The sequence below is a fragment of the Felis catus genome, chromosome X (genome assembly GCF_018350175.1).
Source record: "Felis catus isolate Fca126 chromosome X, F.catus_Fca126_mat1.0, whole genome shotgun sequence".
Taxonomy (NCBI): domain Eukaryota; kingdom Metazoa; phylum Chordata; class Mammalia; order Carnivora; family Felidae; genus Felis; species Felis catus.
The window spans coordinates 35,680,114-35,705,883 of NC_058386.1; the positions used below are offsets into that span (position 1 = coordinate 35,680,114).

Below are 25,770 nucleotides of genomic sequence, written 5' to 3' on the forward strand. Positions count from 1 at the left end.
AAGATATCAATGCAGAAAGAAGTGACCGGAGAAGCCATAGTGTCTCTTCGTGACGTTGAGGTACTTCCGGTTTATGTGCACAGCGGTGCAGGAAAGGTCCCATCAGCCTCCGTGGTAACCCCGTCCAACATTTAATTCTCACTGCCAGACCTTTGCTTTTTATTCTCAACCCTCAATCCCTCCTGCTGGAATTTCAAACCACTTCATCGTCTTATGATTTTTTTTTTTTCTTTTTTTCTGAGCGATAGAGAACAGCCGACCACCAACTTCGGTGTAAGAGCCCCTTATATACTGGAGCGTGGGTATTAATCTTTCCTTCCCCAGGCTGAAGAATCCAGGTTCTTTAAATGAGTGCCCATCGGTCCCGTTTTCCAGGCTTTTAATCATCTTTGCGGCTGTAAGCTGTCACCCCCAGCTGCTCACCATAGACCAGCCTGCAGGCTTCTGGAGACCACCAGATGCATGTCTTAACCCAGAGAATTTCACAGGAGGGGAGGCGCCCCAGCCGCTGTAAATCACTCTCCCCCTGGCCTCCTCCCCAAAGCCAGAGAACAAGCCCCAGCTTGCTGTTGAAGGCCATAAAACTTCTCTTCTTTAAAGGGCCCCTTTGTTGGGTATGTTCATTGTAGCAGGCATGCAAGTCCGCCAAGGGCCCATAAAACTTCCACGGGCTTTGTGCGGGTGACCCCACAGGCCTGCGCCTTAGCAATCCCACCCTTAAGCCCACAATGAAACGGTTTCTGGGTTCACCCAGAAACAGACTGGACTCAATTTGCCTTGTGATTTGTTTGTTAGCTTTACAAATGGCTTTTGAGGCCAGACAACCCCTCCTAACCCTGACTACTTGATGACTGGAAGCCCCGGGACTTCCCGGCGAACTGTGGGGGGCTCTCAGGTCTCCATGGAGATTTCAAAACAATTCACCTCAAGGGAAAAGCTGTTGCTGCCCTTGAAGGGTGAGCCAGCGTTCGGACGCAGCTGGGCTGTCCTGTCTCTGGGAAGCAAAGGTGTTTCGCCTCACGGCCGCGCCGGCATGGTCCAGGGCCCCGCTCCCTGAGAAGCTCCGAGGTTCTTGCCTGGTCCCTGACGCCGAATCTGCTCCAGCAACCCCGCCGGTCTTGGTAAGCAAAATCCAAACAAAGCCAATCATCAGGAGGTTGATATTTATCTTAGACCAAGCTTTAGCGGTTAAGAGCACAGGCTTCAAACAACCCGAATGTCCATCCGCGGTGGAATAGGTATTTATTTATACAATGGGGTCTAAAAGAACAAAGCACGGATATACACCACCACATGGACGAATCACCCAGACACTCTGCTGAATGAAAGAAGCCAGACATATTAAGAGGGAATAGTACACACTTCCACTTATACGAAGCTGAAAAACAAGACTTAACGTATGGTACTAAAAGTCATAACCACAGTTACCTCTGGGAGGCAAAGAGGGGGTGGTATTGACTGCAGAGGGACCCAAGAGAACTCTCTGGGGGGTGATAGAAATGTTCCACATCTTGTGCTGAGTGCCGGTCGTGCACACATTTGAATGGGTATAGGTATATATGCATATAAAAAGTAATCGAGTTGTCCACTTAAGATCTATGCTCTTTACGGCATGTAAATTATACATAGGATCATGGGGGGGGGGGTGGAACCCCTACCTCTGACCCACAGAACTGTGAGCTAATAAATGGCTGTTGTTTTGAGCTGCTAAATGTGTAGTGATCTGTTATACAGCCAGAGAACACGCAGCCTGCGGAACCAATGTGAAAATCACATTAGTGAATGTGTGTAAAAACTCTTGGAGAGCTAGAAAGCGGCTTATAAATGGGAGGTTGATTATTGTCCTATTAAAAACAAGCCTCCAACTTTGACCACAGGAAATGATTTAGAATCAACCAACCCAGGGCTTTGGAGTTAAACAATCATGGGTTAAAATCCTGGTTCTGCCATTTATTAGCCATCTTTTAATCGGGTTATTTAATCTCTTGAAGACTTAGTGTCCTGGGAATAGAAATCTGTATCTCGTAAGGTTGTTATGATTCTCAAATATCCTAGTGCCTGGCACAGATTAAAGTACTCGATATACTGAAAGTCATGGGTGTACCGGGCCCGGAGTGTGGCCAGTTCAGATGGGGACAGATCAGGAGGCTCCGGGAGAGAGACTTCCCACAAGATGAAATAGACTGAATACTTGACGTGTCTGAATGTCTTCAGAGATTGAAATATCTGGCAAAGTTTACAGTCGTGTTACTTATAAGTATGTAGAAAACGAAGAAAACCAAAAGTCAAATAACTATTAACTCCAGGGGAGAATTGTGCAAGACGAAAAAAAAAAAAACAAACATAATTCACTACATGGATCAGTTGAATAAAATATTTATCAGGGGCGCCTGGGTGGCGCAGTCGGTTAAGCGTCCGACTTCAGCCAGGTCACGATCTCGCGGTCCGTGAGTTCGAGCCCCGCGTCAGGCTCTGGGCTGATGGCTCGGAGCCTGGAGCCTGTTTCCGATGCTGTGTCTCCCTCTCTCTCTGCCCCTCCCCCGTTCGTGCTCTGTTTCTCTCTGTCCCAAAAATAAATAAAAAACGTTGATAAAAAATTAAAAAAAAAAACATTTAAACATTTAATAAGATAAACATTGACTAGGGGCACCTGGGTGGCCCTCAGTCAGTTAAGCGTCCGACTTTGGCTCGGGTCGTGATCTCACGGTTCAGGGGTTCGAGCCCCGTGTTAGGCTTTTTGTTGTCACCACAGAGCCCACGTCAGATTCTGTCTCTCTCTCTCTTTCTACCCCTCCCCCGCTTCTGCATGCTTGCTCTCTCTCTCTCACTCTCTCTCTCTCAAAAATACAATAATCTTCTAAGTTTTTATCTTTTAAGTTTTATCTTAAAAAAAAAAAGATAAACACTAGCCACCCAATCAAAAGTACAATATAACTATATTGGGAGTACAGGGAAGGAAGGGCACATGTGTGTGAAAAGGGCAGGAGGAGAAATGAAAAAAAACATTTTTTCAAGAATGGATTAATGGGGGCACCTGGCTGGCCTAGTCCCTAGAGCATGCAACTCTTGATCTCGGGGTCATGAGTTTGAGCCTCACATTGGGTGTAGGGTTACTTTTAAAGAAAAGGCTCCTGGGTGGCTCAGTTGGTTAAGCGTCTGACTTCGGCTCAGGTCATGATCTCGCGGTTTGTGGGTTCGAGCCCTGCGTCAGGCTCTGTGCTGACAGCTGGGAGCCTGGAGGCTGCTTCAGATTCTGTGTCTCCCTCTCTCTCTGCCCCATCCCCACTCATGCTCTGTCTCTCTCTGTCTTAAAAATAAATAAAACGTTAAAATTTTTTTTTTAATAAGAAAAAAAAGAAAAGAAGAACGAGGCACCTGGGTGGCTCAGTAGGTTAAGCATCTGACTGTTGATTTCAGCTCAGGTCATGACCTCATGCTTCATGGGTTCCAGCCCCACGTTGGGCTCTGCACTAATGATGCAGAGCCTGTTTCCGATTCTTTGTCTCTCCCTCTCTCTCTGCCCCTCTCCTGCTTGCTCTCTTTCCCTCTCTAAATAAATAAATAAATAAACTAAAAAAAAAATAGATTAAGTATTATGCCTAATTTGATCATCATAAGTGAAAGATATTTTTAGTCCATTAAAGATTTTAACTTGTAAAAAAAAAAAGATACAATGATAATAATATTTTAAGAGCACAGCAATCATGGGATTTCAGGGGAAGCTCAGAATCATCTGGGCAGGACAACATTTCCCTGTCAGAGGGACAGCCGCAAGGTTCTAAAAGGTACAGAAACTTCTAGCAAGTAAAAAATAAAATTTCTTTATATTTTACTTTGGGGAGGTAAAAAACAAAATAGTAAACAAATGTGAAGGTATCTGCCTGTGCCACTTCCGTTGCACAGACAAAATGGCGTGCAGGTGGCCATGTTCAGGAGTGCGTCCAACAAGTCATCCATTCCCCAGGCTTGCCAGACCCACTGCTGAACACGCTCGCATCCGGCTGACAATTATTGCTGAGGGCCTGTAACAAAATGGGGGCTCATCAGCCCTGTGTTGGTTGATTCTAAATCATTTCCTGTGGTCAAAGTTGGAGACTTCTTTTTAGTAGGACAATAATCAACCTCCCGTTTGTAAGCCACTTTTTAACCCTCCAAGAGTTTTTACGTACATTCACTAATTTGATTTTCCCATCGGTCCCGCAGGCATGAAATGAGTCATTGTTTTCATTAACTGAGAAGCTGAGGCTCAGAGAAGGTGAGCGGCACGTCCTTGGTCACACAGTAAACTGGAGGCAGGACCAATGTTAGAACCGAGGTATACCCGTGTTCTCTGGCTGTATGACAGATCGCTACACATTTAGCAGCTCCAAACAACAGCCATTTATTAGCTCACAGTTCTGTGGGTCAGAAGCTGGGGCCCGGCATGGCTGGATTCTCAGCTCAGGTTCCCACCACGCTAAAATGAAAGGTCAGCCAGGGCTGTGATCTTGCCTGGAGCTTAGGGTTCCCTTTTGGGTTCATTCAGGTTGTTTGCAGGATTCAGTTCCTTGCGGTTGTAGGATTTAAGGTTCCCATGTTCTTGATGACTGTTGGCCAGGGGTCACTTTGAGCTTCTAGAGACCACTTTTGGGTCCTTGCTAACGTGCCCCCAACACCTTCAAAGCCAGGAATGGAGAACCTCCCTGACACCAAATATTGGATCCTTCTCATTTCAGAGAAGCCTGGTCTCTTTTAGGCTCACCTGATTAGGTCAGACCCGCCCAGGATAATCTCCCTTTCTTAAAGTTGACTGTAATACAGCATAATCTAACCACAGGAATGGTATGCCATCATATTCATAGTTCCCTCCCACACTCAAGGGGAGGGAATTCTATAGACCCTGGACCCCTGGGGGTCATCTCAGAATCCTGCCAACCACAGCAAGTGTGCTGGGACAGCACTTTCCCTGCTGTAGGGAAGGCTTCCTTGACAACTCATTTTGAGAGTTCCATGCCCATCCCAGATTATATTAAAAAAAAAAAAAAAAAAAAAGACCTATCATTACAACAAAGATTTAGAAGTTTTTAAAAAATGTTTATTTACTTATTTTGAGAGAGAAAGTAGTCACGAGCAGGAGAGGGGGGCAGGCGGGGGAGAGAGAGAGAGAGAGAGAGAGAGAGAGAGAGAGAGAGAGAGAGAGAGAATATCTTAATCAGGCTCCACGCTCAGCACAGAGCCTGACGCAGGGCTGTCTCATGAATTGTGAGATCATGACCGGAGTCAAGATCAAGAGTGGGACGCTCAACCAACCGAGCCACCCAGGCGCCCCAAAGATTTGTAATTTCTTCAAAGAATCGTTCGCCAGGAATAAGCCAGTCGCAAAGAGACAAATACTGTAGGATTACACTTATTGGAAGTATCTCGAGTGGTGAAATTCACGGAAGCAGAAAATGGAACAGTGATTGCCGGGGGGCTGGGAGGAGGGGGAGGGAAATTGTTCAATAGGGCTGGAGTTTCAGTTTTGCAAGATGAAAAAGTTCTGGAGGTTGGTTTGCATGACAGTGTGAATACACTTAACACTACTTAACTGTATACTTAAAAATAGTTAAGATAATAAACTTTAGGTTGTGGGGCTTTTTTTTTTTTAAACCACCGTTAAAAATAAATTAAAAGAGAAAAAAAAAGATTCACTCAGGAAAGCTTTTAGTGAAGTACAAAAGAGCTCTTCAGAGCAGCCTTGGGATGAGGGGGAAGCTCCTAGAATAGTGCCAGGGATGTGGAGGATTTGTCGTCTTGACATCCATCCTGCGCCCGCCCGGCGTCTGTATGGCAAAGCCTGGAAAACGAGGGTTCTGAGTGCGGATTGCATTCCACCCATTAGCAGCTCCTGTGAAAGATTCAGAGGGCGGGAGTGAGGCTGACGCCATGTTCCACTGACATGTGTGGTTGGGGGTAGGGCTGGTGAGTTTCTGGAACAGTCTCCCAGTGTCCAACACTGGCTCTGAGAGTGTCCATTGGCAATAGAGGCAACAGCAGAAGAGCATTCCTGATCCCGGGACCGCAGCTAAAGCAGCACGTTCTCGAAGCGGGCCGTCCCCATAGAGCTTTCTTTCCATTTTTTTTTTTTTTAACGTTTATTTATTTTTGAGACAGAGAGAGACAGAGCATGAACGGGGGAGGGGCAGAGAGAGAGGGAGACACAGAATCGGAAACAGGCTCCAGGCTCCGAGCCATCAGCCCAGAGCCTGACGCGGGGCTCGAACCCCCGGACCGCGAGATCGTGACCTGGCTGAAGTCGGACGCTTAACCGACTGCGCCACCCAGGCCCCCCCCCCCCGCCCATAGAGCTTATAATGTGCCACCTTCCTGGTTAAAGTAGAGGTAACTGGCCGACCAGTCATTCTGTGGTGTCGTCCTGAGAGTCATTCCTGACCTTGGATACCCTGAATCGAATTCCTTTCCGCTTTAAATAGCTGCAGTGATTTCCTTCTCCTGCAACTAAACCCTGAGTGTTAGTCGGACGTGGCGGTCAGGCCAGCAGATGCTTTAGAATTTGATGATTCCATCTTTTGAGGTTTTGATGGCAGCTGATAGAGGCCAGGATCTTCAATGTTTTTCCAGGGCTGTGAGGGGCGGGGCTTCTGTGTAAGCGGGGCCATTATTCCCACCTGTCCCCCTTTCACCCAGGCCCCTTACCCTGGGCCTCACGCAGCAGCTGAACCCCTACTGCTGTTGGGCACTGCTCTGTCTCTCCTTTCCCTTTCATAGCTGTTCGAAAACTTCTTTCCACTACTCAAGCTCTCAACCTTGTTGTGGCAGATCCTCAGGCTGTCCACTCAAGGCATCCCCTCACCTCTTTTCTGCTAGCAGAACCCAATTTTTCTTTGGGTATTAGGTAAATCTCTCTTCATTTTAGGTAATATGTTCTACGATGGGTTTGTGACCCAGTCCTGGCTAATAAAGGAGTCTCCTGGGAAGTTTCTGAAGAGAATTTTTCTTCCTGAGGAGAGAGTGGGTGGCTTTTCTCATGGTCTGACTACCCATGACTTGCTCTCCTAAAGCAGGCACTTGATGGCTGGAGCCACAGCAGCCATCTTGACACCATGAGGTGGCCAGAATGAGCAGAAAAGGCCAAGAGCCAAGGATGGCAGGGCAGCGTGGCTGACAGAACTGGGTTTTCCATGCAATCGATGAACTGTGCACAAACCCTGGGCTGCCTACCTCCAAACTTCTTACTGGCTAAGCTGTAAAGGTCCTTAAGATTTAAGACACTATTAAAAAAAAAAAAAAAAGATTTAAGTCACTATTAGTTGGGTTTGGAAACATTCAGATCCAAAAGCCTTCTTGCCACTTCTAGCCCATTTCTGATAAAATGGAGTCTACTTCCTGCCCACCCCCCCTCCCCCCCGACAGACAAGCTTGCTTTCTTCTCTCTTGTGTCCTAGCCCAGGGCCTCTGATCTGATCTGAAATTAGTCTCTCCCTTGTGCTCTCGACACCAGCCCTCCCCCTCTGCAGCCATCTCCCCTCTCTCTTGTATCTTCTAGCTCCTCTCCAGCAGCCCCTTCCCCGCTGAGGTCCTGAGTAAACACCCAAGGCTGTGTGCACTGGACTGAGAGCACAAGTCTCATCCTGATCCTCAGGGTATGGCTTTTTTTTTTTTTTTTTTAAGTTTGTTGATTTTGAGCCAGGGAGAGCGTGCGCGCACATGAGTGAGGGAGGGGCAGAGAGATGGGGGGAGAGAGAGAATCCCAAGCAGGCTCCACGCTGGCAGCATGGAGCCTGACTCAGGACTCGAACTCACAAACTGCGAGATGATGATATGGGCGGAAATCAAGAATCCGATGCTTAACTGACTGAGCCACCCAGGCGGCCCAGGGCACAGCTTCTCAAGGCCCCGTGCCCAGTGCCCTGGGTGAGCCCCCAGAGGTGAAAGAAACAAGAGGTCAAGGGCTTGGAACTGTTCTGACCCCAGAGGAAGCAGTTGCCCAGGACTGTGTATGCAATCAGGGGTACCCGTGCCAATGCACACAGTCCACTGAAAGGCATTTTTTCTTTCTGCTTTTTCCCCTTGTTTTTATTGAGGGCATATTTTCCTTATCTTTAAAGCTTTTATAGCTTTGTATCTCTGCCTCGTTTTAGTATATTCTGTTGTTATGATTTATGCTGCTTTTACTGGCTCTTTACCCTCAGCACATAAACACGTTTAAGTTTTCCACAGCTTAGAAAAATAAAATAAAATAAAATAAAAAACCCTGCATTGACCCTGCATTCTCTTTGAGTTTCAGCCTTTTCTCTCCCTCTCCCGCTGTCTTCACCGTGAGCTCTTCGGGAATTGTCAACACTGGTGGTATTTCTCCACATCCCACCCAACCCTGAACTCTCGGCTCCCAGACCGGAAGCGGCCCAGCCTCGCTTAGCACAATGGGGGTTTTATTGGCAGGATGCAGGGGATCTCACAGGGTGTGGGAAGAAAAGAAGGAATGGGATGCAGCTGGGCCACCAGAACCCCTGGGACTAATTTCTTATGGCCCCCACGCTCTCTCCTCCCAGCTGCTGTCTTGGGAATGACGTCATTCTCTCCTCCGCGTGATTCCCACATGTTCTAGAACCTTCTACCCCACGGCTTCCCTTCACGCCAGTTTGAAAATCCCAGGGAAGGGTTCTGATTGGTCCAGCCTGGGTCAGGTATGTTCCCACGGATCAACCAGCCACGGCCCCCGCGGGCAAAGTCACATGGCAGAGGCAAAACCTCGGAGAGGGGGGATCTTGAAAGCCAGCATCTCAGCGGGCTTTTCTGTTACCAACAGCACTTGCGTGAAACTGTTCTCGCTCAACAGTTGGTGCCCCACTCACAAGCCTCAGGTCTCACCGCCGCGTGACGTGCTCTGGCTTTACCCACCTGCTGACCCCCGCCTGAAATGACAGAGGTCTGCCCTGCCTGCCTACACGCCTGCATATACGGCAGGTCGGCAATGCTGCAGGATGAACCGTACCTCCGGCTGGCTTTAGCCATGACCCTTGGGTGTACAAACGGCACAGCTTCCTCAGCCCTAGAGGGGCTCCAGTGTCCACAGACAGCCTCCAACTGCTGAAAACCACCTGGCCCCGAGGTAGCCCACGTCCAGTAATTGGTCATTTCGCTTACTGTGGAACGACGCTGACAGGCCATTATATGCTTCAGGGTTCCCCAGGGGTCGGTCCAGGCTTCTGCCTCCAGAGCACCTGACCTGTGACAGATACCCCTGAGCTGTGCGTCTCACACCAGCTCCCAGGGGGGCCCATGGGACTGAGCACCTGCTGCCTATAGCGGGAACCGACTTGGTAACGCTCCCTTCATTGGCTGCCGTCCCTCCCGTGTCCCATTTCCCCACCCCCCCATATTCTCTGACTCTCCTAAAATCTACATGCGCTCAAGTCCTTGCCTTGGGAACAACCCAAACTCGAACACCAGGATTATTGTGAGTCTTTGTTAAAGCCAGAGTCCCAGCCTCTCTCTCTCTCTCTCTCTCTCTCTCTCTCTCTCTCTCTCTGTAACAAATACCACTGTGCCCATGAGCTCGTCTTGAAATGCTTTCCTCCCTCGACTTGCTGGGTTTCCCGCTCCCTCACTGCTCACTGCTTGGCCCACCCTCCTTGCTCTGGCTGCTCCCTGGGTTACAGCTGGGTCTCTCTGCGCACAACATATCCCCGGGGACGTCGCTTACTCCCCTGGAGCCAACCACCCCTCCACCGGGATCACCCACCCTTGCCCGTTCCCTGCCCAGATTGCTCTCTTGCACTCTGGACTCCGATCTCCAACTGCCTCCCAGCCACTTCTACACGGGTGTCCCACAGATGCTTCAAATCACTATGGCAGAACTGAGCTCATGGCCTTTTCCTAAGCCAGCTTCCTCTTCTACGTTCCCCCTCTCAGCCAACAGCATCACTGTTTGTTGGCCCCCAAGCCAGCTTTCCAGGAGTCACCCAAACTCCTACCCATCTCCCCACCGGCCCAGTAGCACTTTCCTGTCTCGGAGAAAACCCGCTCCTCACCCTCAACCGCACCTCCCCCTCCCAGGCTCTGTCCTCCACTAGCCATGTGCTCTCCAATTGCTCACGGACTCTCTCTTAGCCTCAGTTTCTGCATCTGTAAGCCTGAAAAGATACTGCCCAGGGGCGCCTGGGTGGCTCAGTTGGTTAAGTGTCCAACTCTTGATTTTGACTCAGATTGTGATCTTCCAGTTCATGAGATAGAGCCCCACGTTGGGCTCTGTGTTGACAGCTCAAGACCTACTTGGGAATCTCTCTGCCCTCCCCAACTTGTGCATCTCTCCCTCTCTCTCAAAATAAATAAGCATTAGAAAAAAAGATATTGCCCATGTAAAATGGTTGGAAAAGTAATGGCGAATAGTAGTCAATGATGGTTAGTGTTTTATTATCTGTAAGATTCTTGAAGACAGTGTTATATCTTATTCATCTGTCTGTCTGTCTGTCTGTCTATGACCACTGTCTCCACTCTTACTTCCCATCGACCATATTTCCCCTCAGATCTGGCAGCATGGGAGTAGCTAGGGGGCTTTCTCTATATCCAGCTAAGGGGAAATTTAGTTGGGGATATATTTAATTTGGGTTTAGTGGGATGTGTGTGTGTGTGTGTGTGTGTAGAACCAGCTTCCAGGAACACTCTCACCACCTACAGGGTTGACTCCCCAACTGATCTCATGTGAAGATTCAGCTCAGAGGTTGTACCCCAATGTAAACATGTCCTATGGTGCCCAGAACCAGAAGCATATGAGTAGTAAAGGAGAAAAAGGTGTGGGAAGTATGGAGTCAGAAGGTACTCCACACTGTGGAAAATTCTTCTAACCATCAGTTGCGAAAAACTGTAAACAGAGGATTTAGTTCTTTTTTTGTTTAAGATTTGATTTTTAAGGGGTGCCTGGGTGGGCTCAGTTGGCTGAGCATCTGACTCTTGATTTCAGCTCCGGTCATGATCTCGCAGTTCTTGAGATCGAGCTCCACGTTGGGCTCTGCACTGAACGTGGAGCCTGCTTGAGATTCTCTCCCCCCCCCCCTTTCTCTCTCTCTGCCCCTGCTCAAGTGTGCTTTCTCTCTCAAAACAAATAAATGAACTTAAAAAGAAAGATTTTACTTCTAAGTAATCTCTCCACCGGCATGGCGCTCAAACCCACACCCCCGAGATCAAGAGTCAGATGCTCTACCGACTGAACCAGCCAGGCTCTGGGGTGGGGGTGTTTAGTTCTTATTCATGCCTAGACAAAGGAAGTTGTCTCCCGTCGGGAATATATTCAGCAATGCAAAATGTATACAATTATGAATGCACCATATATTTTTTTTCCTTTCTTGTGGCATACATGTGGAATAGGATTGATCAGAATTCCTGGCTTGTAGGTTTGGAGGGCACACACCTACAGCAGTACAACAAATGGTGAGTAGGTCTGTATGTGAAGTGGCGTGTTTTATCCACCGCAGTGAATTGGACCGTATCTTAGAGTATCTGATGCTTCTTGTTCTGATGAAGTCTGGCAGTTCCAGACGGAACGGCAGGCAAAATTGACACTGACACAGCAAAATACCCTAAAGAAACATTTATCAATGAGTCAATTTTTATCCCATAAGAGTAATTCAATTACGTAATTACGTAGCCCAGTACGATGTAGTGGCAATTTAAGAAGGCATTTGAATTGCTCTCGTCTGCCCTAATTTCAGATTCACTTTAGATATTTTTTCGGAATTATTGATCAACCCCAAAATCGATCAACGAATACGCAGCCAAAAACTGTAGGATCAAAAGTACTAGAGAGGTGGGCTAGGCAGTGAATTAAAACATTATACGACATTATCTGGATCTTGGGAGGTTCAGACACTCGTCAACTCTTCCAAATTCAGAATTTCTTGTGATTTGTTGTCACACCTCATCTTGTGCCCATAATCTTACGCTCTTTTACTTAAAGAGGGACTCCAAAATCGTGTAGGTTTCAGGCCCCACAAAGCCCGGCCCCTCCTCTGTGACCCCACACGTGCGTGTGCCCTTGTCCCTGTTGTGGTCCCCACTGCACTCCGCACACATCCCCACAGCCGGCCTTGCTGGGAGGTATCTCTTGAAAGAGGGAAGAAAGGGCCAAGTGAAACAGGCTATGGTTCTATCGTGTAATAGAGCTGGGACTTGCAAACCACAGAGGCGAAACGGTGGGGCAAATTCAATCAGCCAGCTCCCACTTTGGGGATTGAGGCACAGGAATGTTTGGCAAATAGAAAAAGAGGAGGGGGATGGAAAGACCCAGCGTAGTCTGCAGTTCTGTGTTTGACCACAAGATGGAGGTAAAAGAGTGGTCCCTCCATTCAGTCAAAAACTCATTAAGAGCTAATCAAGGTAAAGGGGGTTTCTCATGTTTCCCGCTGGTGCCTTCTCCCCTTTGCCAAGCCTCAGTGCACTTACTATTGTTCCATTCTTTTTGGTTGAAGTCGTCACAAATCTGCGTTTTTGTTTGTTAACTCAACTGTAGCCCGCAGTTCGTCTTCTAGACAACTTTCCCTGCTCCTTATGGTTAAGGATTATGTTCTTATTAACTATTATTAGAAGAATTTTCTGACTCAGAAGTTTCAGGACTTAAAGCTATAGTCTTAGCTCAATAATTGCCTGATTATTTGCTGCTATGCTTGGAACTTTCATTACCTGGCTTCTGTTTCGCTTGCATTTCTCCACACCGCCCCCCAGTCAGGGCTCTGTTTGGAGCACTATCTGAAACACCAGCCCCCATTCCCATCTGTCTGAGAGAGATATGGTTCCATCTAGTTTTACTGGGGCCCTGTGAAGGTTGAATTATTCCTACGTTAACCATAAACAAACAGAGCGACTTGCCTAAGAAGGACGATGATGGAAATGGAGTCAGGCTTCCTGGATCCATCCCTCCATTTTCCATTGGACACGATCGTCACTGAGGGTCCTTGAACTGGACATGCACTTGGCTTACTGGTGGGGGCTTTTGCTGCAAAACCCTGCTAACGAGGGGGCAAGGGTCTCAACCCAAAAGCAACCGTGCTGCTATCCTGAGTGCACAGATTCATGAGCTGCCTCTCCGGTAGTGGAAACTACAGTGTTTGTCTTTGATAAGTCATAAGCTTGTCTTATGACTGAGGTCGGAGATTACATCTGTGTAAGAGGACATAGCAAAGCTCACTGGCCCACATTCACGGCAGCTCTTGGCTGAACCTTCAGTAAATCTCCCACACTCCTTGACTACTCCAGTATTGACATATCCCATGGGACCGTGGGTGCTTTTGCAAAGCAAGTAGAGGAATCAGAACCATCGTGGCCTGTTTCCCCTGCCAAGTACCTCTCTGGCTCCAGATCCTATTTATTTATTTTGTTTTTTGCCTTGTACAAGTATCCTGCTCCGCACAGCATCTTGGGTTATCTGGTCAGGCAGAACCGAAGAAGCAGTGCTGGACAAGGACCTAGGGGACCTACCTTCAGATGACAGCTGTGTGACTGTAGCGTCCCCCTTCAGGAATGAAAGGACTCCTCCCAGCTGCCATCGGTCAACCCCAGCCATCAGGTCCTTAGGGAATTGCCCTGGAGAGACTCTCCAGCCCAGGTCACACCTTTTCCCAGGGTAGCCCACCTCTGATGACTGATTGACAAAACCGTACTGAGTGTCAGCCCTCTGTCCCAACTTGAAGTGGCTCCAAGGGTCATTCTGTCTTTCACATTCCCCACTGAGTCAGCAAAGGCTTCCCTGAAGACCGTATGGCAGATCAACTTGTTCTTCCTTCCACTCTTGCTTTCTCCCCTCCCTTCCCTGGGGTGGGGGCGGGGGGGTGGATCCCAAGGGCTCTCCCTAGTAAACCTTCCGCATGCAAAGCTTCACCTCAGAGTCCACTTTCTGGGGAACCCAACCCAAGACCTCGGGAAAGGTAAATACCCTTTCCGAACCATATCAGGAGGCTGGCCAAAGCCATGGAGCTGTGTTTAATGCCACCGCTGGGCTCATTTTCTTACAGCCGCCCACCAAAGATGCCACCAGCTCTCAGCAACCGGACTTGGCAAAAAATCCAAAGTTTCCGAAGCCCGAGAACCCCAGTCACAAAGGTGTACTCACACAGAGAAGTGGCTGCTCACCCAGGCAGGCTGGGAAAGAGTACTGAGATTCTGCAGGTCTCAACCCAAATTTTAAGAGTGCTGCTGTATTTGGTTTTCAAGCCCACCTGCTGCTTAATTCTAAGGAATAATTCCCCTACTCCATCACTGCAACCCAGAGGCAGGCCTGGGAGGTCGTCCACTCCCACTGAAGGTTGTCCAATGTTGACCTTTGCTATCTCTCTTCCTATAGGGCAGCCACGTCCAATGGAAATAAATTCAAGCCACAAATGTAATCTTAAACTTTCTAGTAGGGGCGCCTGCGTGGCTCAGTCGATTGAGCGTCTGACTCTTCGTTTCGGCTCAGGTCACGATCTCATGGGTTACGGGAGATCAAGCCCCACGTCAGGCTCTGTGCTGACAGCTCGGAGCCTGCATGGGATTCATTCTCTCTCTCTCTCTTTCTCTCTGCCCCCCACTCGCCTGTGCACGTTCTCTCTCTCTCTCTCTCAAAATAAATACATATTAAAACTTTTTTTTTCTAGTAGCCACACACAAAGGTAAAAAGAAACAGGTGAAATTGATTGCAACAATATCCCAATATATAGCCAAATACTGTCAGCTCAATATGTAATCAATAGGAAAATCATTCGTGCAATATTTTAAATTCTTTCTGCTCATACTAAGTCTGAACTCTGGGGTGTGTTTGACATAGCACCTCTCAATGTGGACTAGTCACATTGCAAGCATCCGGTATTCACGGCGGTGACAATATTGGACAGCGCATGCAAGGATTATAAGTGAGGACAGTTGCAGAAGGAGGTATATGAGAACCTGGGATTTCAAAGCTGACCACTTTTGTTTCCTGGACTGATGAAGTTTGTTTTTGTTTTTGTTTTTAAGTTTATTTATTTCGAGAGGGGGAGGAGGGATGGAGAGAGGGGGGGAGAGAGAGAGAGAGAGAGAGAGACAGAGACAGAGAGAGAGAATCCCAAGCAAGCTCTGTGCTGTCAGCGTGGAGTCAATGTGGGACTCGAACTCATGAACCTGTGAGATCGTGACCTGAGCCGAAGTCAAGAGTTGAACGCTTAACCGACTGAGTCACCCAGGGGACCCTAGGGCTGATGAGTTTTAAGCCTGAGCTCAAAGGTTCTTACTGGCCCCCAGCTGTCATTTTTCCATTGATTAGAGATAATGCTGTATCTGCTCATAATCCAGGTACGAGACTTTTACAAGGTAACATCCCGAAAGCACCCGGCATGCCCATAGGTTATCTGAAACCAGTGGCTTTCTTACTACCCGCCCCCAAAATTCCACCAGCAGTTAGCCGCATCGGCCAGGACTGAGGCTCAGAAGCTTTGAAAGCAATACCAAAGACATCTTTATTTCGAGTTGCATTTGTGCACTTGCACAAAGTCTTGACCAATTTTCTAATCCCAATCAGGAAAGGCAGCGTTTGCAGAGAGGTATAATACTACGTGTTCCCTTAGAATGTAAAACGTTTAATTAGATGCCAAGGATTGGAAATCTTGATTCAGAGCCCGAAATGGCTAATAAGGTTTTATTGTTGCTATTACTTAGAGTTTTTATAGAACTTTAGGCTTGCAGAGTGCTTTTCAATCACTTGAGAGAATCTCAGTTTGTTAACAGCAAGATGAAAAAATGTCCTATTCATCAGGAAAGACAACATACATAATATTTTAAGTATTTAAGAATTACGACCCTGCTGTGAGAACTTCTGAAATTACTTCTACGTGGATGCGAGAGATTCTTGTTATAGGCACAGGACATTAATGCAGATACCAATGTTATTACCCTGCTGAGTCTGCAAGGGAGAACTTTTGCAAGTCAGGAAATATGGAAGTTTCTAAAACAAACATTAGCTGGCTCTAGTTACACATATGGAGCTTTCTGCCCACACGTCATTTTTGAACATTTTTCTAAAGGAGCTCTTAAGGTTTTATGGGTGATCATATTATAAAATCATACATAGTTCTAATACGGCATAATTTATGACTGCTCTGGGTCACTGAAATCTCCCAGGATTCTGCTGTTGGGGCCGCTGCAATTAGAGACAAATTTGCACCAATTCCTCTATAAATATTATTGGTGGGGCAGCATTGGCTGGAAAATGGATTTCTCTTTTTATGTGTACCAAAGGCAAATTCAGGCCCTCTAGCCTTTTGGGTGTATCAGTTAGCTTCTGCTACAACAGTGCTGCCTAACAACCAACTCAAAGGTCAGTGGCATCCAACCATAAGTACGTGCACATCCGGATGGTTGGCTAGGTGGCTCTGCTAAGCTCAGCGGGACTCACTGACTGCTGACTGGCAGCTGATCAAGGCTGGCCTCAGCTCTCCTGCACTCCACATGTCTGTGATGGTCCAGCAGGCTAGCCTGGGTGTACCATCATGAAGTGGCAGACGCCCAAGAGAAAGGAAGCTCCGATGCGTCAGCCATTTTGAGCCTGTGTCATGCTTGCTGACAGTCCATTGGCCAAAGGGAGTCATGTGGCTGAGCCCAGCGTCCAGGGCTGTGGTCAGTCAACCACCCACCGTGGAAAGGCAGTGCAAAGTCACGTGGCCGAGGGCACCGATGAGAGGAGGGATGGGAATCGTGGCCATCTGCGTGAGCTGCCACAGGTATGAATGGAACAGAAGAATTTCCCTGATAAGGAAAGGAAGGGCAAAAACAATAAATGCCATCGACATTTGCATCCATTTTGATTGAGAAAAAAAAAAAAAATGCTCGCAACTGGCAACGTCAAGCTAATTCCAATTCACTTTCCATCCCCACCTCACGGAACGGTTTCCTAGGCTAAAGTTCATGGGAAACTTGTGCCCAAGCTCTAATGGGCAATTTTGACAGAGTACGAAGCAGGAATCTTTTCAAGTGTCCCCCTGCCTAGATAACACGCTGGTGAGCAGCCCATGGTATCTCCCGCCTGTCTCCTTTTGCTAGCCTCCATGTCTGGCCCTCAGCACCGTGTCGAATTCCACCTCAGAAAGCAGGACGGGGGTTAGAGGCCGCTGTGGCCCTGCCTTGACCTGATTTGGGTGGTCACCACACATGCTGAGGAGAGCCTCTGCTCTCTGCTATTAGGCCGAGCATCAGCTGGCCCCATGCCAAGCTAGCAGTCTAGAAGCAGATGGTTTCAACTGATCTGTCCTTGCCAGTCTTTCCTGCATTGACACTCCAAACCTGCCCTGCTTCATCCTAGAACTTAATAGAATTCTCACATAGTCTCGTTTCCTGTATCTTTTCCCTGGTAGCCAAACTGTTGGGGTTTTTTTTTTTTTTCTTTTTTTTTCTTTTTTTAAGTGTTTACTTTTCTGAAATAGTGGGATTATAAATGGATTTGTATATACAGAGGGAGAAATCAATAGCCTGTGTTTTCTAGGACAGAATGTAACCTCGAAGCAAAGTACCGACAATTATAAAAAAAAATCATTTGTTTTTCCATTTCACTGATCTTGACATACGGTGCACCTCATAGTCCTAGACAAAACCGACTGTGGCCTCCCCGGATGTGGGAGGCTTGGCCTAACAAAACCTCTCAATATGAGACAGAAAATACAAAGTCCCATTCCTGCCACATCTGGAGCCCAGGCTGACAGTTTAGTGGCCCAGAGGACAATAGAGATTTATATATATATTTTTTAATGTTTATTTATTTTTGAGAGAGACAGAGAGAGAGAAAGACAAAGCACGAGCAGGGGAGGGGCAGAGAGAGAGGGAGACGCAGAATCCGAAGCAGGCTCCAGGCTCTGAGCTGCCAGCACAGATCCCAACGTGGGGCTCGAACCCACAGACCGTGAGATCGTGACCTGAGCCGAAGTCAAGAGTCGGTCGCTTAACCGACGGAGCCACCCAGGTACCCCTAATAACCACATTTTTAAGAAGTGAGAAGGGAACAGGTGAGACTAATTTTAGTAAGATATTGTATTTTACCCAGTATATCAAAATATTATCACTTCAGCATATAATCCATATGAACAATGACTTCTGAGACATTTTACATTATTTTGTGCATTTAAGTCTTTGAAATTCGGTGTGTATGTTATACTTACGGTACATTGCGATTCAAAAGAGCCACATTTCAAGTGCTCCATAGCCACACCTGGAGAGTGGCCACCGCATTGGGCAGCACAGGTCTATGGTATTTTCAGCAGGGGACTCAAGGAACAGTTAACAGGGACATCCTCCTCTCAGGAAGAGAACTAAGGTACTGCGGCATAGGGATGCCAAACTGACTTTTAACCATAAACCCTTTTGGGTTTGAGCACCTGGCCGGCTCAGTCAGGTAGAGCATGTAACTCTTGATCTTGGGGTCATGAGTTCAAGCTCCACGTTGGGCGTGGAGCCTACTTAAAAATAAGTTAATTAATTAATTAATTAATTTTAAAAAACCATAAACCCTTTTTTATTGCTTTTATGTACCGAGTGTATGGATTGACATTACTGTATCAGTCAGGGTTCACCAGAGAAACAGAATGAATAGGAAAAAAAATAAAATAAATAAATATATATATATATGCATATATATGTATGTGTATCTATATATATGTATGTATGTATACATATATATTCAGGAAATATATATGTGTATATTCATGAAATACATTTATGTATATATATAAAATATACATTCAAACGTTCATCTAAGTTACATTTAGCTGTGTTTTTACCATATCGGTACTGGGCTAATTGCTTTCATTTTTTATTTTTTTACTTATTTTGACTGAAAGAGGGAGAAAGCAAGAGAAGGGGAGGGGCAAAGAGAAAGGGAGACAGAATCCCGAGCACGCTCAGCGCAGAGCCGGATGTGGGGCTCAATCCCACTATCCTGGGATCATGACCTGAGCCAAAAATCAAGAGTCAGACGCTTAACTGGCTGAGCCACCCAGGCGCCCTAGGCTCCTCCAAGTGGAACGTGCTGTGGTCCCTGTTTTATGACCCAGAAACTAAGGTTCTGAATGGTTAAGAAGCCGGCCAGCTAGTCAGAGGTAGGACTTGAGTTTGAACTGATTCTGTCTGCCTTCAAAGCTAGCAGATATGGGGCGCCTGGGTGGCGCAGTCGGTTAAGCGTCTGACTTCAGCCAGGTCAGGATCTCGCGGTCCGTGAGTTCGAGCCCCGCATCGGGCTCTGGGCTGATGGCTCAGAGCCTGGAGCCTGTTTCCGATTCTGTCTCCCTCTCTCTCTGCCCCTCCCCCGTTCATGCTCTGTCTCTCTCTGTCCCAAAAATAAATAAACGTTGAAAAAAAAATTTAAAAAAAAAAAAAAGCTAGCAGATAAAGATAGGGAGGATGAACACCGATGGTCCAATAAAGGAGATTTATTAGAAGAAATCAGCTCACGTGATTCTGGAGGCCGAGAAGTCCCATGATCTGCTGTGTGCACGCTGGGGACCCAGGAGAGCCAGCACTGTAAGTTCCGGCCCAAGGGCAGAAAACTGATGTTTCAGCTCAGCAGTGAAGCAGAGAGCAAATCCTCCCTTCTTCTGTTTTGTTTGTTCTCTTCAGGCCCTCAACGGATTGGATGAGGCCCACCCACGAGGAGGTGGGGGGGGGGCCAATCTGCTCCCCTCAGTCTTCTGATTCAAATGCTAATTTCATTCAGAGCTGCCCTCACTGATATACCCAGAAATACTGTTTAACCAAATATCTGGGCACCCCAGGCCCCAGTCAAGTCGACGCATAAAATCAACCATCGCATCTAGTTCTGGAAATGTATCATAAAGGCACGACGAGACAAGAGGGCCAGTGTATTATGGACGAGGATGTTTATCTCAGCATCTTAGCTCTTACTGGGAAATTGAAAAGATCCTAAATGTTGTCAACAGATGTGCAGTGAAATTGCACCCTCTGGAGGGGGTGGCTTCTAAAGACAGGCAATAAGAGGAAATCACCAAGAATCAAAATTGCCCTTGAAAATAACTTGGACAGCAACCTACCTACCAGAGGCTCGGCACTAAATCCTCCACAGCAAGGTCACTGCTTCTCAGGGTGAATTCCTGATGCAGTTGTTTCCTTGCAGGCGGGGGCCATACTGTGTGAAAAATATGTGCCCTCGACACTAGTATAACTTGGTGAGATTGGAGAGACGCATTTGAATGGAAAGCAGCTAAGGAAATAGATTTGTGGCTTCCATGTCACGCTCAGATTCTGAGTAAACTGGTGGACAGAATTGCCCCTATTATTTAAATCGTTCTCTCTTCCTCCGTGAAGTGTATACTTTGCACTAAAGACAATTGACATTCCTGAAAGGGGACGAGGTAACTCTATGGCATATTGACACGTGCCTATGAAGAATATAAGGGTCGGAATTCATATCACAGCTATAGTAGGTCAACTATACTTCAATTAAAAAAAAAAAAAAAGGACGTAAGCATATGCCCCCATGCTGTTATGTTTCTATCCCGGGGTGTCAGGCTAACAAATTACTTTTTTCATTTGTCTTTCTCTTTGTGTGTGTGTGTGTTTGTGCAAGGGTGCACGCCTATCTATATTTTTACATTTTTCTGCAGTGGACAGCCTGAAGGTGAATTTGGTATCACTTCTATAATATAAAAATAATAATGTTTCTTTTTAAGTTTATTTATTTATTTTGAGAGAGAGAGAGACAGCATGAGTGGGGGAGGGGCAGAGAGAGAGAGGGAAAGAGAGAGAATCCCAAGCAGGCTCTGCACTTTCAGCACGGAGCCCCATGCGGGGCTCGAACCCACGAACCGCGAGATCACGACCTGAGCCGAAATCAAGGGTCGGAGGCTTAACCAACTCAGCCGTTCGGGCGCCCCCAAAATAATAATGTTTTAAGCCAGCGCCAGCCCACCGTGAGGTGACTCACCCAGGCCAGGAGAGTTGTAGAGCCCCCCACCCTGGGCCTCCCCAAAAGGGGAAATGGTATGCTCTACTCCAAGCACAGGGTGCATTCCCTTTACCGCCACGTTCAAAGGGATTGGGGAACATTGGAGACGGTGCTGGCATTTACAGAAGACCAAGGTCCTGCTGGGGGCCCCCTGAGGACAGCAGCTCCCCTAGATAGCTTTCCTGCCTCAACTCCTTGCCACTACCCCCTGGGGCTCGAACAAAATTGGAAATGTCTCCTGCAGTGATGGCTCCTCACACTGGGCACCCAGCCTGCCCGGCCCTTCCCTTCAGGGCTGCAGTGGGGCGGCTGCGGCCACCCAGTCGGTTGTCACACCGCGCGCTGAGCTAGTGCCGCCGAGCCACCAGCCTTGGCACAGCAGGAGGGACCCCGGCAAACACAGGGCACGTTTGAGAGGAACAAGCATTAGCCCAGCAGCACTCAGTTAGGTGCAGGTTTGAAGCATGAAACAGTCCCTTGCAGCAACTTGCTGTCATTTCCAGTCAGCGGGCTCTGGCCTCTAAACATACTAATGAGAATCACTCCCATGTCCTGGCGGCTCAGCCTGTAACAGGACTGTACGGACAGGCTCTCATTTAATCCGCATAACAAGCCTCCGGGAAGGAAGGCGTTGCCACAACTACTCCACAGATGAAGGAAGCCAGGCTCTGGGAGGCAAATTAACTTGCCTAAGTGTCACGAGTTGGGTTCCCAGGAAAGGAGACTCTGAGGCAGAGGTGAGCACGCAGAATGTTTATTAAGTACCTTGCAAAGGAGCAAGAAACAGGGGAGGGTGAGCAGAAGGCGAAGTCAGCTGCGCTGGAGGCCTGAGGACAGCCTCGGCCACCCCCCCACGCCAGCAGGGAGCCGTTGGAGCAAGAAAGGCCCTTCAGGGTTATCCCGAGTTGCACCAAGATGGCCAGATTTGAGACTCTGGCAGCCATCCATCAATGGATGGGGCCCACCCTAGAAGGCCACGACCTCGGCAAGGTGCCCTCTGGAGCCAAGACAGACCCTGAAGGGGCCGAGAGCTGAGGGCTGTCCACCAAGAGCATTGCTGATAGCAGTCAGAGCGACACATCTTTTCTTGGAGGGGGACCTTGGCCTCTTCACATCACTGTGCCCGCCACACCAAGGTCACCCAGCTAATGAGTGACAGAGCCACCACTGGAAGCAAGCAATCCCGTGTCTACAGTTTCTGCTGTGCTATTAAGCTAACCTGCCTCCCGTGGGCTCCAAATGTTGCAGAAGCCCCGATCTTCCACCTAGACTGGATCTTCTCTTACACCTTGTAGAAGAAAGGGAGCCCCTATCTGAATCTAGATGACCAGGCTGTCCCAGGTGCTCCCGGAGCCCTGCTACAGGGGCTCCCTGCCCAGCCGTTCCCATTAATAAGGCTGTGGGATCTTTCACTCTTGCCTCAGCTAGGCCAGACATTCTGCCCCCGACCCTCCCCATCACCACCACTGTTAGCCCCACCACATCCTTTAGCATCTTTCAGATGGATTGTAATGATCCAAAGGAATTTTACCCCAACCTAAGGAGCCTTCCAAGGGGAACAAAGAGCATTCGAGCACATTAGTGACACTTAGAAACTACGGTTTTCTCATCCTACAATAGCTTTCTGGGCATCAGTAAGCCGAATCGAAATCCTGACTCAGGGACTCCCTTTTTCTCTTCTCAGGTTCTTACCCATCCCCTTCCCCCAGGCAGGGGTTAGTGAGCTACCCAGTCCCGCAGCCCATCTGGAGGCCAGTGACACAAAGGACGACCCACACCGGTAAGGCCCACACTCCCTCCTGCCCCTCCTTAAGGGAGGACAGCTCTTTCATTTGGAGGGAGCGGGATTCTGGGATCCAACACACACGCGGCAGTGGCTTGGGAACAGTGGCCTTGCTGTCTGGAGATTGGATGGAATTGGATGGGTCGAGGGAAGAACATTGATGTAGACACGGAGGGGCAAAGACACAGGAGAAGAGACGGAAATGGGTCAGAGATAGAGAAGGGACAGTAACAGCCTTTGTCAGAATGCCACTCTGTCCAGCCTGGAGTATGAGTGTCCTAGGGCGCCTGTGACAAAGTACCACATGCTGCGTAGCTGAAACAACAGAAGTGTGTTGTCTCACGGTTAAAATGAGAAGTCCAAGATCAAGGTGCCGGCAGGATTAGTTACTTCTGAGGTGGGGGAAGGGGATCTGTTCCAGAGGGTCTCCTCCGGCTTCTGGTGGTTTGATGCCAGTCTTTGGTATCCCTTGGCTTATAAAAGCATCACCCAGGAGCACAGTCAGTCAGTTAAGTGGGTGGCTTAACTGGGTGGCTCAGTCAGTTACGTGTCCGACTCTTGGTTTCAGCTCAGGTCCGTGGGTTCCAACTTAGCAACGGGCTCTACACCGACAGCACAGAGCCTGTTTGGGATTCTCTCCCTCTCCCTTTCTCTCTGCCCCTCCCCCATTTGCGTTCTCTCTCACGTGCAAAATAAATAAATATATTTTTTAAAAAATGGAAGCATGGGGGCGCCTGGGTGGCTCAGTCAGTTGGGTGTCCGACTTCGGCTCGGGTCATGATCTCACGGTTTGTGGGTTCGAGCCCCGCGTCGGGCTCTGTGCTGACAGCTTGGAGCCTGGAGCCTGCTTCGGATTCTGTGTCTCCCCCTCTCTCTGCCCCTTCCCTGCTCATGCTCTGTCTCTCTCTGTCTCTCAATAATGAATAAATTTTAAAAACATATTAAAAAATGGCAACATCACCTGGATCTCTGCCTTTTTTTTTAATTTTTAATTTTTTTTAATTTTAAATTTAAATTTTTTAATTTAATTGTTTTAATTTTTTTAAGTTTATTTTATTTATTTAAAAAATGTTTAAGTTTATTTATTTTGAGAGAGAGACAGAAAGAGAGAGAGGGAGGGAAAGCACAAGTGGGGGAGGGGCAGAGAGAAGGAGAGAGAATCCTAAACGGGCTCCCTGCAGGGCTCGAACTCATGAACCATGAGATTATGACCTGAGCCGAGATCAAGAGTCGAACGTTCTTGTGTGTGTGCCTCTGTGTCCAAATGTACCCTTTTCGTAAGGACACTAGTCATATTGGATTAAAGCCCACCCTATGACCCTAAAGGCCCTACATCCAAATGAGGTCACATTTGGAAGTACTGGGGATTAGCATGCCAACATATCTTTTGGGGAGGGGGGCACAATTCAATCTATAACACTTACTGATTCCAGACTCAGAGTGGACATCTCTAATTTTCGCCGGCACAGCACGCCTGACCATCTTCTGGTAATGGCATCCCCGTTCCTTTAGGAATGAATACTTCCTTTCCATGCAGCTGCCAATAACATGACCCCATTTTCCCATTGTAGGGATGGACACATGACCTGAGCTGGCCAATCAGATTCTCTCCACCCACCTCTCTCTCTCTGGATTTTGTAATTATTTAAGTGAATCAGTTGAGAAAGAGACAAGAAAGTTGGAGCTGTTCCTGAAAACTGGCCCAAGCCCAATCTCTTTCAGGAAAGTCTTCACGATGACATGACTGGACTGTGACAAGCCCAAGGCTGCCATGGCTGAGGAACGACCTTGGCTTTGATGCTTGAACCCCAACCTTCTCATTAACTAGCTGAGAGATAGAGAAGTTTTCTATGTCTTGGTTTTCTCCCCTATAAAATACAATGATTACAATGTTATCTATCTCAGAGCATGCTTTTATTTTTTTATTTTTATTTTTTTTTAATTTTTATTTTTAACGTTTATTTTTGAGACAGAAAGAGATAGAGCATGAACGGGGGGGTGGGGGGGTCAGAGAGAGAGGGAGACACAGAATCTGAAGCAGGCTCCAGGCTCCGAGCTGTCAGCACGGAGCCTGACGCGGGGCTCGAACTCATGGACCGTGAGACCATGACCTGAGACGAAGTCGGATGCTTAACCGGCTGAGCCACCAGGTGCCCCTATTTTTTTTTAATTTTTAATATATGAAATTTATTGTCAAATTGGTTTCCATACAACACCCAGTGCTCAACCCAAAAGATGCCCTCTTCAATACCCATCACCTACCCTCCCCTCCCTCCCACCCCCTATCAACCTTCAGTTAGAGCATGATTTTTTTTTAAATATTTATTTTTGGGGGGGAGAGTGCAAGCAGGGGAGGGGCAGAGAGAGGGGGACAGAGGATCTGAAGCAGGCTCTGTACTGACAGGACAGCAGTGAGCCCAATGTGGGGCTCAGACACACAAACCGTGAGATCATGACCTGAGCTGAAATCATTCGCTTAACTGACTGAGCCACCCAGGTGCCCCTATCTCAGAGCACTCTTACAAGGATCACATATGTGAGAAGATTCCATACAGAGCAAAGGTCTGTAAAAATATGTGTCACTGGGGCACCTGGGTGGCTCAGTTGGTTAAGCATCCGACTTCAGCTCAGGTCATGATCCCTCAGTTTGTGGGTTCAAGCCCCACGTCAGGTTCTGCGCTGCTTGGGATTCTCTCTCCCTCCCTCTCTGTCTGCCCCTTGCCCACTTACACCTTCTCTGTCTCTCAAAATAAATAAACTTAAAAATATATTTGTCATTATTAGAGAGGTTAGAAATCCAGGAATAGGAGAGCCAAAGAGTAAGAATTTGTCAGTGTTTACCCAGTCCTGATTTAGAGCACCGGCATCACCCTTTCCTGCCACCCCTTTCTCTCCATCTCCCAGTTGGCAAGGCTACGTGGTTGGTTCTGCCCACTGAGTGGTGAGCTGAAATGACAGGTATCACTTCCGGCCCCAGACTCAATGTGGGAGGGAGAAGAGGGACGTGAGCACAGAGGGGCAAGGTTCATTAGGCGTCACCAAATGGTAGTCTGCCACC

At 47.8% G+C, this 25,770-nt stretch overlaps 1 long non-coding RNA gene across 1 annotated transcript; it reads left to right on the forward strand.

Annotated features, from left to right (window-relative positions):
- Positions 1-531: 531 nt before the first annotated feature.
- Positions 532-24,607, forward strand: LOC109496490. The gene is made up of 3 exons (XR_002152527.3): positions 532-1,121; positions 22,614-22,709; positions 24,284-24,607. It is a non-coding gene; the product is annotated as an uncharacterized LOC109496490 (long non-coding RNA).
- Positions 24,608-25,770: the final 1,163 nt, after the last annotated feature.